At 43.7% G+C, this 13,866-nt stretch overlaps 1 protein-coding gene across 1 annotated transcript in view; it reads left to right on the forward strand.

The window, feature by feature from the left end:
- LOC309565293 (fatty acyl-CoA hydrolase precursor, medium chain-like) overlaps positions 1–13,866 on the forward strand; it is a 59,009-nt gene that overhangs the window by 22,480 nt on the left and 22,663 nt on the right. The window lies entirely within an intron of this gene.

Consider the following 13,866-nt stretch of genomic DNA (forward strand, 5'->3'; position numbering starts at 1 on the left):
CGATTGGATTCAGGTCTGGACATTGACTTGGCCATTCTAACACCTGGATATGTTTATTTGTGAACCATTCCATTGTAGATTTTGCTTTACGTTTTGGATCATTGTCTTGTTGGAAGACAAATCTCCGTCCCAGTCTCAGGTCTTTTGCAGACTCCATCAGGTTTTCTTCCAGAATGGTCCTGTATTTGGCTCCATTCATCTTCCCATCAATTTTAACCATCTTCCCTGTCCCTGCTGAAGAAAAGCAGGCCCAAACCATGATGCTGCCACCACCATGTTTGACAGTGGGGATGGTGTGTTCAGGGTGATGAGCTGTGTTCTTTTACGCCAAACATAACGTTTTGCATTGTTGCCAAAAATTTCCATTTTGGTTTCATCTGACCAGAGCACCTTCTTCCACATGTTTGGTGTCTCCCAGGTGGCTTGTGGCAAACTTTAAACGACACTTTTTATGGATATCTTTAAGAAATGGCTTTCTTCTTGCCACTCTTCCATAAAGGCCAGATTTGTGCAGTATACGACTGATTGTTGTCCTATGGACAGAGTCTCCCACCTCAGCTGTAGATCTCTGCAGTTCATCCAGAGTGATCATGGGCCTCTTGGCTGCATCTCTGATCAGTCTTCTCCTTGTATGAGCTGAAAGTTTAGAGGCACGGCCAGGTCTTCGTAGATTTGCAGTGGTCTGATACTCCTTCCATTTCAATATTATCGCTTGCACAGTGCTCCTTGGGATGTTTAAAGCTTGGGAAATCTTTTTGTATCCAAATCCGGCTTTAAACTTCTCCACAACAGTATCTCGGACCTGCCTGGTGTGTTCCTTGTTCTTCATGATGCTCTCTGCGCTTTAAACGGACCTCTGAGACTATCACAGTGCAGGTGCATTTATACGGAGACTTGATTACACACAGGTGGATTCTATTTATCATCATTAGTCATTTAGGTCAACATTGGATCATTCAGAGATCCTCACTGAACTTCTGGAGAGAGTTTGCTGCACTGAAAGTAAAGGGACTGAATAATTTTGCACGCCCAATTTTTCAGTTTTTTTATTTGTTAACAAAGATTGAAATATCCAATAAATTTCGTTCCACTTCATGATTGTGTCCCAGTTGTTGTTGATTCTTCACAAAAAATTACAGTTTTATATCTTTATGTTTGAAGCCTGAAATGTGGCAAAAGGTCGCAAAGTTCAAGGGGGCCGAATACTTTTGCAAGGCACTGTATAGGGAGGGGTGGATCAAGAAATATACCAACAGATGGGATATACAGGGGACAGTTGAGCATGGAATATACCAACAGACAGGATATATAGGGGTGGGTGGAGCATGGAATATACCAACAGAGAGGATATATAAGGGAGGGTGTAGCATGGACTATACCAACAGACTGGATATATAGGGGAGAGAGGAGCATGGAATATACCAATAGATGGGATATACAGGGGAGCGTAGAGTATGGAATATACCAACAGAGAGGATATATAAAGTGAGGGTGGAGCATGGACTATACCAACAGACTGGATGTATAGGGGAGAGAGGAGCATGGAATATACCAATAGATGGGATATACAGGGGAGCGTGGAGTATGGAATATACCAACAGATGGGATACACAGAGGAGGAGGGAGCCTGAAATAAAGCAACACATGGAATATACAGGAATGGGTGACCCAGAATATACCAACAGACACAATATACAGGGGAGGAAGTCAGGACATGGGCAGTACATACAGATCAGAATGTAGCGGGGAGAGAAGCGGTGACCACCATACGAAAGTCGGTGTGTATAGGAGGAGCGCGGTCACTGGATATATATATGCCAGCACTGGGCACGGCTGTCACCCCCTCCCATCAATACTCCGCACAGAAATTCCATGACGAGATCAGATATTGATCTGCAGAGGAGGAAATCAGAACACTCAGAGGATTGGATGGAGAGATCATCCCAGAACTCACCGATCACCGGGTACTGAGAGGGACAGTGCGGTCTCCTGTGTCAGTGACAGGACAGTGCGGTCTCCTGAGTCAGTGACAGGACAGTACGGTCTGGGAGGGTGGGATTGGCCCTTTATGTGCCATGTACAGTGTCACCTCCATCCCACAGAGTGTATTTATAGATAATACTCCTCTCCACTGTTACCTGTAAACAGGCTGAGTGTACAGAGAGGAGCTGTGTTCTGGGTGAGGAGGGGGGTCCACATCCATCATCACTTCACTCCAATGTGGGGGAAAACTGACCGCATTCTGCTATAATAGGGAGGATAGGGCTACAGACCGCACTCCTCTCTCTCTCTGGTGTCTCTCTCTCTCTCTCTCTCTGATGACACACTCTCTCTCTTTGGTGACACTCTCTGGTGACACCCTCTCTCTCTGGTGACTCTCCCTCTGGTGACTCTGATTCTCTCTCTGGTGTGTCTCTCTCTCCCTCTCCCGTGTCGCTCTCTGGTGACACTCTCTCTCTCTGGTGACACTCTCTCTCTCTGGTGACACCCCCTTTCTCTCTAGTGACTCTCTCTCTGGTGACTCTCTCTCTCTCTGGTGACTCTCTCTCTCTCTGGTGACTCTCTCTCTCTCTGGTGACACTCTCTCTCTCTGGTGACACTCTCTCTCTCTGGTGACACCCCCTTTCTCTCTAGTGACTCTCTCTCTGGTGACTCTCTCTCTCTCTGGTGACTCTCTCTCTCTCTGGTGACACTCTCTCTCTCTCTGGTGACACTCTCTCTCTCTCTCTGGTGTGTGTGTGTCTCTCTCTCTCTCAGGTGTCTCTCTGGTGACACTCTCTGGTGACTCTCTCTCTCTGGTGTCTCTCTCTCTTTCTCTCTCTGGTGACACACTCTCTATGGTGACACTCTCTCTTTGGTGACACACTCTGGTGACACTCACTCCCTCTCTCTCTGGTGTCTCTCTCTCTCTCTCTGATGACACACTCTCTCTGGTGAAACACTCTCTCTCTTTGGTGACACTCTCTGGTGACACCCTCTCTCTCTGGTGACTCTCCCTCTGGTAACTCTGATTCTCTCTCTGGTGTGTCTCTCTCTCCCTCTCCCGTGTCTCTCTCTGGTGACTCTCTCTCTCTCTCTGGTGACACTCTCTCTCTCTAGTGACTCTCTCTCTCTCTGTTGACTCCCTCTCTAGTGACTCTCTCTCTAGTGACTCTCTCTCTGGTGACTCTCTCTCTCTCTCTGGTGACTCTGACTCTCTCTGGTGTGTCTCTCCCTCTCCGATGTCTCTCTCTCTCTCTCTGATAAATGTCACTCTCTTACGACCGCATTTCCCCTCTCACCTCTCTCTATGGGTTTCTCTCTTTTAGTGACACCAAAAGCCACGCCTCCAGACCAGGGATTCTGAGGCAGTTGCTTCATCCTCCAATCATATCATACAGCTGGGCGGAGTTAATGGCCGGGCGGAACGTTCTCCCTCCTCCATATTGGAGACTGGAAAATAGCAAGACCCGCCCCCTGTGACATCACTTCCACCGACCGACAGACCCATGCCAGGCACTAACCCCGCCCCCTCGATCTGACATCACGGTAGAAGTGTGAAATGACAGTTGTATCAGACGTGTCTCCCGTGTAACCGGGTATGTTTTTTTCACAGAACACCTGTCTATCCCAGTCTGCGGGGTCTCCTCGTAAAAATAATTTGATTGGTTACCGACCGTCCATCCTCAGGGCTTGAAAGGAGACTCCACCCACAATGATTATCTTTAGTAGTGGATGGAAGGTGGGGGGGGTTCACATTTCTGGGAGATCTTTATATCTGGCCCGGATGAGTAAGTCACACATGTGCAAGTGACAAGCAAGTCTCAAGTCTTAACCTTCAAGTCTCAAGCAAGTCCCAAGTTACTGTGGCTAAAAGTCAAGCAAGTCAAGTCATTTATTTTGGTCAAGTCACAAATCGTCAAAATACTGATCTACCCCAATTTTCACCTTTAAATCAGTTAAAAGTCAGTGGTCAGGAAAGGTTTTGTTTTATTTTCAACATTAACAAAACTGCTTAGTGCTTTTTTATTGGCATACAAAAGAAACACTTTGAATGCCCAAACAGCTCAAAATCCTTCGTCCGGTCATCAACAGCCACAGTCACTAAAAACATGTTAAGTATTTCCATTGTTAAACAGCCAGTGTCCTAAAAATCAGAACACACTGAGGTGTTTTAACCACTTTAGCCCTGGAGGATTTGGCTGCTCAATGACCAGGCCCTATTTTGCGATTCAGTTAAGTCATGTGACTCAAGTCCCCCACCTCTGCCTGACAGATCTTATCACGCCTTACATTCATTGCTTGTTCTGGTGTCACCAAGACAGGAAGCGATGAGAAATCCCCTCTCAGTTATCGCCAGAACAGGAAGTGATGAGAAATCCCCTCTCAGTCAGTTGTCACCAGAACAGGAAATCATGAGAAATCCCCTCTAATTTGTCACCAGAACAGGTAGTGATGAAAAATCCCCTCTCATTCAGTTGTAACCAGAACAGGAAGTGATGAGAAATCACCTCTCAGCTGTCACCAGAACAGGAAGTGATGACAAATCCCTTCTCAGTCAGTTGTCACCAGAACAAGAAGTGATGAGAAATCCCCTCTCAGTCAGTTGTCACTAGAACAGGAAATGATGAGAAATCCCCTCTCAGTTGTCACCAGAACAGGAAGTGATGAGAAATCTCCTCTCAGTTGTCACCAGAACAGGAAGTGATGACAAATCCCTTCTCAGACAGTTGTCACCAGAACAGGAAGTGATGAGAAATCCCCTCTCAGTCAGTTGTCACCAGAACAGGAAATGATGAGAAATCCCCTCTCAGTTGTCACCAGAACAGGAAGGGATGACAAATCCCTTCTCAGCCAGTTGTCACCAGAAAAGGAAGTGATGAGAAATCCCTTTTCAGTCAGTTGTCACCAGAACAGGAAGTGATGAGAAATCCCCTCTCAGTCAGTTGTCACCAGAACAGAAAGTGATGAGAAATCCCCTCTCAGTTGTCACCAGAACAGGAAGTGATGACAAATCCCTTCTCAGTCAGTTGTCACCAGAACAAGAAGTGATGAGAAATCCCCTCTCAGTCAGTTGTCACCAGAACAGGAAATGATGAGAAATCTCCTCTCAGTTGTCACCAGAACAGGAAGTGATGACAAATCCCTTCTCAGACAGGTGTCACCAGAACAGGAAGTGATGACAAATCCCTTCTCAGTCAGTTGTCACCAGAACAAGAAGTGATGAGAAATCCCCTCTCAGTCAGTTGTCACCAGAACAGGAAGTGATGAGAAATCTCCTCTCAGTTGTCACCAGAACAGGAAGTGATGACAAATCCCTTCTCAGTCAGTTGTCACCAGAACAGGAAATTATGAGAAATCCCCTCTCAGTTGTCACCAGAACAGGAAGTGATGAGAAATCTCCTCTCAGTTGTCACCAGAACAGGAAGTGATGACAAATCCCTTCTCAGACAGTTGTCACCAGAAAAGGAAGTGATGAGAAATCCCTTCTCAGTCAGTTGTCACCAGAACAGGAAGTGATGAGAAATCCCCTCTCAGTCAGTTGTCACCAGAACAGAAAGTGATGAGAAATCCCCTCTCAGTTGTCACCAGAACAGGAAGTCATGAGAAATCCCCTCTCAGTTGTCACCAGAAGAGGAAGTTTGGGTTATTCTCCCAGTGGAGCCACCTGTTGTAGTGACAACTAAAAGGGGGTTCCCCATCTCATTGTAGAAATGCCCTCTCACTTTCTGTTGTGGGCAGAAAGTGGGAACCCCCCCCCCAATAATAATCAGCTGTTGTCTCCTTCCTTCTCCTCCCACAACTAAATCCATCTGTTCTCTCCTCACATTTAAAGTTTAATTGGCTGATATTTCACCGCCATCAGCATGAAAATTAACATTTTGAATACATTTTTCTCCATTACATTTCTTATTTTCCCCATCACTGGGTCTCTGTGCTTCTCTATGCAATTCAGGCAGATCATGGCTGGTGGGAGGAGCCAGCAGGGTGCTGTACAATGTACATAGCTTCCCTGCCTCAGTACTCCTCTCCAGAGCCATCGGTCCTGATACATGCAGTGGGCGGAGTTATGCAAATATCAAAATGTCTTGATGGGTGGAGTCAGTCTGAAGGAGAACATTCCTAGGTGGACTGCTCTAGGTAATGCCCACATGTGATGATGTGATGCAGAGCCACCCTGATTGAAAGAACTGAAATCCAATACATTAAAGAAGTGGGCCAGGGACAGTCAGACTGAGGAGGAAAGGGCTAAATGATGTTGGACGTTCTCCAGGGCAGGAATTGAGGAGTGCTGCAGCTTCTAATGCACATTGTGGAAAGCTCACAGTGTGCAGTTAAATCAGAGGAAGTCATTTCAGTCCAGGAGGGGAACCGGTCCAACTGTGCAAGACTGTAGGGAAGGGCGGAGGTCAGATCCATGTAGCGGAGGAGTACGATGGCGGGTGGGGGAGGGGTGATCATATTCTGATGACTCCTCGCTGTGATTTGAGTACTCCACCCGCCTCTCGGAGAAGGAAGAGCTCCGGACAGATATGAGGAGCTCCAACATGCTGATCCGTCCTCTTCTCCTCCTCCTCCTCATCCCCTTGGGGACAGGTGGGTGTCCTTCGCATACAGAGGGGGGAGGGGATCAGTTATTTGACCAATAGGAGCTCCACTGCAGGGGGGGAGGGGGGGTGGATATTGAATGTTGACAGGAACGGGGTGTTGTCATACTATACAGGAAGTGAAAAAAAATACACTAGCAAGGGGACTTTATAGGTGCTGACCCATATATCTATATAATATTATAATACACCCATATCCCTATAATAATAATATAATACACCCATATCCCTATAATAATATAATACACCCATATCCCTATAATAATAATATAATACATCCATATCCCTATAATAATAATATAATACATCCATATCCCTATAATAATAATATAATACACCATATCCCTATAATAATAATATAATACACCCATATCCCTATAATAATAATATAATACACCATATCCCTATAATAATAATATAATACACCTGTAGCAGATCCCCAATACTTGGATCAAGTATTTCTGTCTTAGGTCTCCAGAATCTCACGTGATGCAGTGACCTGGCCCCCCCCAAACATCAGCCTAAGTTCGATGAAGGGTAAAATAAAAGACCCTTTATTCAACAACTAACTTCCAATATATACAGTCTCATGTGTTTGATTTCATTATCATATGCAAATGCAATTGCATACAGAACATAGTCATACCTTGGTCATCTGGAAAGAGACAATAGGTGAATGAGACTGCAAAATTATCATTATTTATATCAACAAACAACAAGCCTCCAAAACAAAGCCGAATACGTATTCCCAGAGGTGTAAAGACAAAACCACCTCTAAACAGATGACAGCAGAAGACGTAAGGCTTGCAGACTGCCCGTCTTCGTTTTCAAAACACCTTACTATAAATGTCAATACACATCCCCACAGTAGACAATAGCTGAGTTTGATGTCGTTAGCATCTCTTTAGTCTCTCATTGTGTGGAGAAGTCCTCTGCTGTAACAGGCAGCTTTAGGCCTGTAACATGGATCTTAGTCTCAGAGTCTGAATCTTGGGGTGACATGGATTTGAGTCCAAAGCAACACTACTCCCATGGTCCTCCAGCATATACCCCACACAGAGGTGCACTCCCCTACAAGCCAGGGCCCGTAGTCCGTGGGCAGGAGTCTGGCCTCCACACACCTCCAGTAGCCTGTGGCGAACGTCCCAGCAAATGGGCGTTCGTCACAACACCCATATCCCTATAATAATAATAATATAATACACCCATATCCCTATAATAATATTATAATACACCCATATCTCTATAATAATAATAATATAATGCACCCATATCCCTATAATAATAATATAATACACCCATATCCCTAAAATTATAATATAATACACCATATCCCTATAATAATAATATAATACACCATATCCCTATAATAATAATATAATACACCCATATCCCTATAATAATATAATACACCATTATCCCTATAATAATATAATACACCCATATCCCTATAATAATAATAATATAATACACCATATCCCTATAATAATAATATAATACACCATACCCCTAAAATAATAATATAATACACCATATCCCTATAATAAAAATATAATACACCCATACAGTATCCCTATAATAATAATATAATACACCATATCCCTATAATAATATAATACACCCATATCCCTATAATAATAATAATAATATAATACACCATATCCATATAATAAAAATATAATACACCCATGTCCCTATAATAATATAATACACCCATATCCCTATAGTAATATAATACACCATATCCCTATAATAATATAATACATCCATATCCCTATAATAATAATATAATACATAATACACCCATAGCCCTATAATAATATAATAATAATATAATACACCAATATGTAATGATACACAACTTCATTCACAAAGTGTTAAAAGTAGAAGTCCTCATCAGTATCACACATGGCCTGTATATAGATCTGCAATGTATGAACCATCTCTTCTTTCCCTGGATAATCATGCCCTGCCCCCCCCCCCCCCCTTCTGGGAATGTACACTGCTCAAAAAAAATTAAAGGAACACTTTTTAATCAGAGTATGGCATCAAGTCAATTAAACTCCTGGGATATTGATCTGGTCAGTTAAGTAGCAGAGGAGGTTGTTAATCAGTTTCAGCTGCTTTGGTGTTTAACAACAGGTGCACTAGATGGGCAACAATGAGACGGCCTCCAAAACAGGAATGGTTTTACAGGTGGAGGTCACTGACATTTTTGTTCCTACTCATCTTTTCTGACTGTTTTTTACTAGTTTAGCATTTAGCTAGGGTCAGTGTCACTACTGGTAGCATGAGGGGATACCTGGACCCTATAGAGGTTGCACAGGCTGTCCAACTCCTCCAGGGCGGCACATCAATACATGCTATTGCCAGAAGGTTTGCTGTGTCTGCCAGCACAGTCTCCCTACACAGTCTCAGGAGCATGGAGGAGATTCCAGGAGACAGGCAGTTACTCTAGGAGAGCTGGACAGGGCTGTAGAAGGTTGTTAACCCATCAGCAGGACCGGTATCTGCTCCTTTGTGCAAGGAGGAACAGGATGAACACTGCCAGAGCCCTACAACCTGACCTCCAGCAGGCCACTGGTGTGAATGTCTCTGACCAAACAATCAAACAGACTTCATGAGGGTGGCCTGAGGGTTCAACGTCCTCTAGTGGGCCCTGTGCTCACTGCCCGGCACTGTGAAGCTCGATTGGCATTTGCCATTGAACACCAGAATTGGCAGGTCCATCAATGGCGCCCTGTACTTTTCACAGATGAGAGCAGGTTCACCCTGAGGACATGTGACAGATGTGAAAGGGTCTGGAGAAGCCATGGAGAACTTTATGCTGCCTGTAACATTGCTCAGCATGACTGGTTTGGTGGTGGGTCAGTGATGGTTGGGGAGGCATATCCATGGAGGGACGCACAGACCTCTACAGTCTAGACAATGGTTCCCTGACAGCCATTAGGTATCGGGATGGAAACCTTGGACCCATTGTCAGACTCTACACTGGTGCAGTGGGTCCTGGGTTCCTCCTGGGGCAGGACAATGCCCGACCTCATGTTGTGAGAGTATGCAGCCAGTTCCTGGAGGATGAAGGAATTGATACCATTGAATGGCCCCCACAATCGCCTGACCTAAATCCAGTAGAACACCTCTGGGACATTATGTTTCCTTGCATTCGATGCCGCCAGCTTGCACCTCAGTCTGTTTAGAAGCTCAGTGATGCCCTGGTCCAGATCTGGGAGGAAATACCCCAGGACACCATCCGTCGTCTCATTAGGAGCTTCCCACCGACATTGTCAGGCATGCATACAAGCACGTGGGGGCCATACAAACTACTGAGTACCAATGTGAGTTGCTGCAATGAAATTTCAGCAAAATGGACGAGCCTGCTGCATCATTTTTTCACTTTGATTTTTGGGGTGTCTTTGAATTCAGCCCTCTGTAGGTTAATCATTTTAATTTCCATCAAATGATGTGGCATCCTTTCATTCCTAACACATTACCCAGTCCATACCAGTATAGATCCTAACACATTACCCAGTCCATACCAGTATAAATCCTAACACATTTACCCAGTCCATACCAGTATAGATCCTCACACATTACCCAGTCCATACCAGTATAGATCCTCACACATTACCCAGTGCATACCAGTATAGATCCTAACACATTACCCAGTCCATACCAGTATAGGTATCCAGCATGAGATTTTTCCCCATTGAGATCTCATGTGTATTCAAAGTGTTCCTTTAATTTTTTTGAGCAGTGTATATACAGTATATACTGCCTGTGTTCTAGTCACATCAGATGACCTCCGCATTCTAGATGACAGTAGAAGGGGGATCCCCACAGTCATATCGCAGGGTGGGGTGTCAGGTGGGTTCCACCTCCTCATCCTCTGTAAATCTATTCAAATATATCCCATCATCAGATTACACCCAATAAATAGATGGAATGACTAGATGTGCAGAACTTTTTGTTTTGTTATTTACATAAATTTGTCTAGTTAAATTTGTTGAATTCATTTTTGGAATTCGTTTTGTCTATTCAAATCGATTCAGATTTTAACTCCATTCCCCTGAATTTGGAAAATTAGAATCGATTCAAATTCCCTTCAAAATCAAATTTATTCTATTCAAAATTAAAATTTTGTAAGATGGTTGTATTCTTTCTATTCTATCCCATTCTATCGCTTTTTTTGTCTATTCTGTTCTATTCTTTTATTTTCGGTTCTATTCTTTTATTTTCGAAAAACAGTTATATTGTTATATTGTTATATTCTATTGTTTATTCTAATCTTTTCTATTGTATTATTTTATTTTCCTATCTATTCTTTTCTATCAAATTCAAATATTTTCTTTTCAAAATTCAAATTTCGTATGATGTTTACAGTATATTCATTCTATTCTCTTTCTATTCTAGTCTATTATATTCTTTTATTTTCTATTCTATCCTATGTTTTTTTTTCTATTCTATTCTATTCTTTTCTAGAATTTTCTATTCTATTTAAATTCAAATTTTGGGAAATTGTTATATTCTTTTTATTCTATTTTATTCTATCCCATTTTTTTCTTTTCTTTTCTTTTATATTCTTCTTTTCTATTCTTTTCTTTTGTATTGTATTAAAGTTCAAATGTATTTTATTTGAAATTCAAATTTCAGAAGGTATTCTTTCAATTTTATAGTATTTTGTAATTCTATTCCTTTATTCTCTGTTCTATTTTATTCTGTTCTTTTATTTTCTATTCTATTTTGTTCTGTTTTACTCTATTCTTTTCTATTCTATTATTTTCTATTTTATTCTATCCCTTTCTATTCTTTTATTTTCTATTTTGTTCTGTTTTACTCTATTATATTATATTCTATTATATTCTGTTCTATTCTATTCCTATATTTTCTATTCTATTTTATTTTCTTCGGAAATTTAAGTTTGATTGGAAAACTATTCGCATTTGATTAAAAAAACTATTCAAATTGGTCCAAAAATGTTTTTGTTAATGGATTCGTTTTAATTCATTCATTGTAATTCAGGAATCCGGAATCAGGAATCCGAATACATAAATATGTCCAAATTTCAATTAGAAACAAAACTAACCGCACATGTCTAAAAATGGCAACAACCCATGGGATTTACATCATATACAGTGGAAGTACTATTTACTGTCAACCATTGGGTCAGGAACCTGAGCACCATGGGTCACAGGGGTCACTGTAGTCACAAGGGTTTTTGGAAAAATAAAGGGCGCTGGAATCACAAGGGCCACTAGAGTCATAGAGGTCGTTGTAGGCACAAAGGTCACTGGAGTCACAAGGGTCACTGGAGTCACAAGGGTCGCTGGAGACACACGGGGTCACTGAAGTTATGGAGTTCACTGGAGACACACGGGGGTCACTGAAGTTATGGAGGTCACTGGAGACACACGGGGGTCACTGAAGTTATGGAGGTCACTGGAGACACACAGGGTCACTGAAATTATGGAGGTCACTGGAGACACATGGGGGTCACTGAAGTTATGGAGGTACCTGGAGACACACAGGGTCACTGAAGTTATGGAGGTCGCTGGAGACACACGGGGTCACTGAAGTTATGGAGGTCACTGGATACATACAGGGTCACTGAAGTTATGGATGTCACTGGATACATACAGGGTCACTGAAGTTATAGAGGTCACTGGAGACACACGGGGTCAATGAAGTTATGGAGCTCACTGGATACACACGGGGTCACTAAAGTTATGGAGGTCACTGGAGACACACAGGGTCACTGAAATTATGGAGGTCACTGGAGACACATGGGGTCACTGAAGTTATGGAGGTTGCTGGAGACACACGGGGTCACTGAAGTTATGGAGGTCACTGGAGACACACGGGGTCACTGAAGTTATGGAGCTCACTGGATACACACAGGGTTACTGAAGTTATGGAGGTCACTGAAGACACACAGGGTCACTGAAATTATGGAGGTCACTGGAGACACATGGGCTCACTGAAGTTATGGAGGTCGCTGGAGACACACGGGGTCACTGAAGTTATGGAGGTCGCTGGAGACCCACGGGGTCACTGAAGTTATGGAGGTCACTGGATACATACAGGGTCACTGAAGTTATAGAGGTCACTGGAGACACACAGGGTCACTGAAATTATGGAGGTCACTGGAGACACATGGGGTCACTGAAGTTATGGAGGTCGCTGGAGACACACAGGGTCACTGAAATTATGGAGGTCACTGGAGACACATGGGGTCACTGAAGTTATGGAGGTCGCTGGAGACACACAGGGTCACTGAAGTTATGGAGGTCACTGGATACATACAGGGTCACTGAAGTTATAGAGGTCACTGGAGACACACGGGGTCACTGAAGTTATGGAGCTTACTGGAGACACACGGGGTCAATGAAGTTATGGAGCTCACTGGATACACACAGGGTCACTGAAGTTATGGAGGTCGCTGGAGACACACAGGGTCAATGAAGTTATGGAGGTCGCTGTAGACACACAGGGTCACTGAAGTTATGGAGGTCGCTGGAGACACACGGGGTCACTGAAGTTATGGAGGTCGCTGGAGACACACAGGGTCACTGAAGTTATGGAGCTCACTGGATACACACAGGGTCACTGAAGTTATGGAGCTCACTGGATACACACAGGGTCACTGAAGTTATGGAGCTCACTGGATACACACAGGGTCACTGAAGTTATGGAGGTCACTGGATACACACGGGGTCACTGAAGTTATGGAGCTCACTGGATACACACAGGGTCACTGAAGTTATGGAGGTCACTGGATACACACGGGGTCACTGAAGTTATGGAGGTCACTGGATACACACGGGGTCACTGAAGTTATGGAGGTCGCTGGAGACACACCGGGTCACTGAAGTTTTGGAGGTCACTGGAGACACACAGGGTCACTGAAGTTATGGACGTCACTTGAGAGGAGACACACAGGGTCACTGAAGATATGTGTCACTGGAGACACAGGGGGGTTCACTGGAGACACAGGGGGATGGTCACTGGAGACACAGGGGCCACAGAGGTAATTCGAACAATGCGTTGTCTAGCCCTTTAGGGTGGTGCCTTTTTGTTAATTGGTTGTGGTGCAGGTATTCTGGGTAAAACCCAGAAGTGGTGGCGACTGCACCCTGGAGAGGATACCCAGTTTGGGGAACAGGTGAGTGTATCAGCTTCACAACTTCATCACTATCCTAAAGCGAGTTCTCAGCCTTCACCAGCTCAGTGATTGTTCCAGGTATAGAAATCAGGATGAGGATAACTGTCTGGTGCACGCTCT

Source organism: Pelophylax lessonae (assembly GCF_965119305.1).
Source record: "Pelophylax lessonae genome assembly, chromosome: 10".
Taxonomy (NCBI): domain Eukaryota; kingdom Metazoa; phylum Chordata; class Amphibia; order Anura; family Ranidae; genus Pelophylax; species Pelophylax lessonae.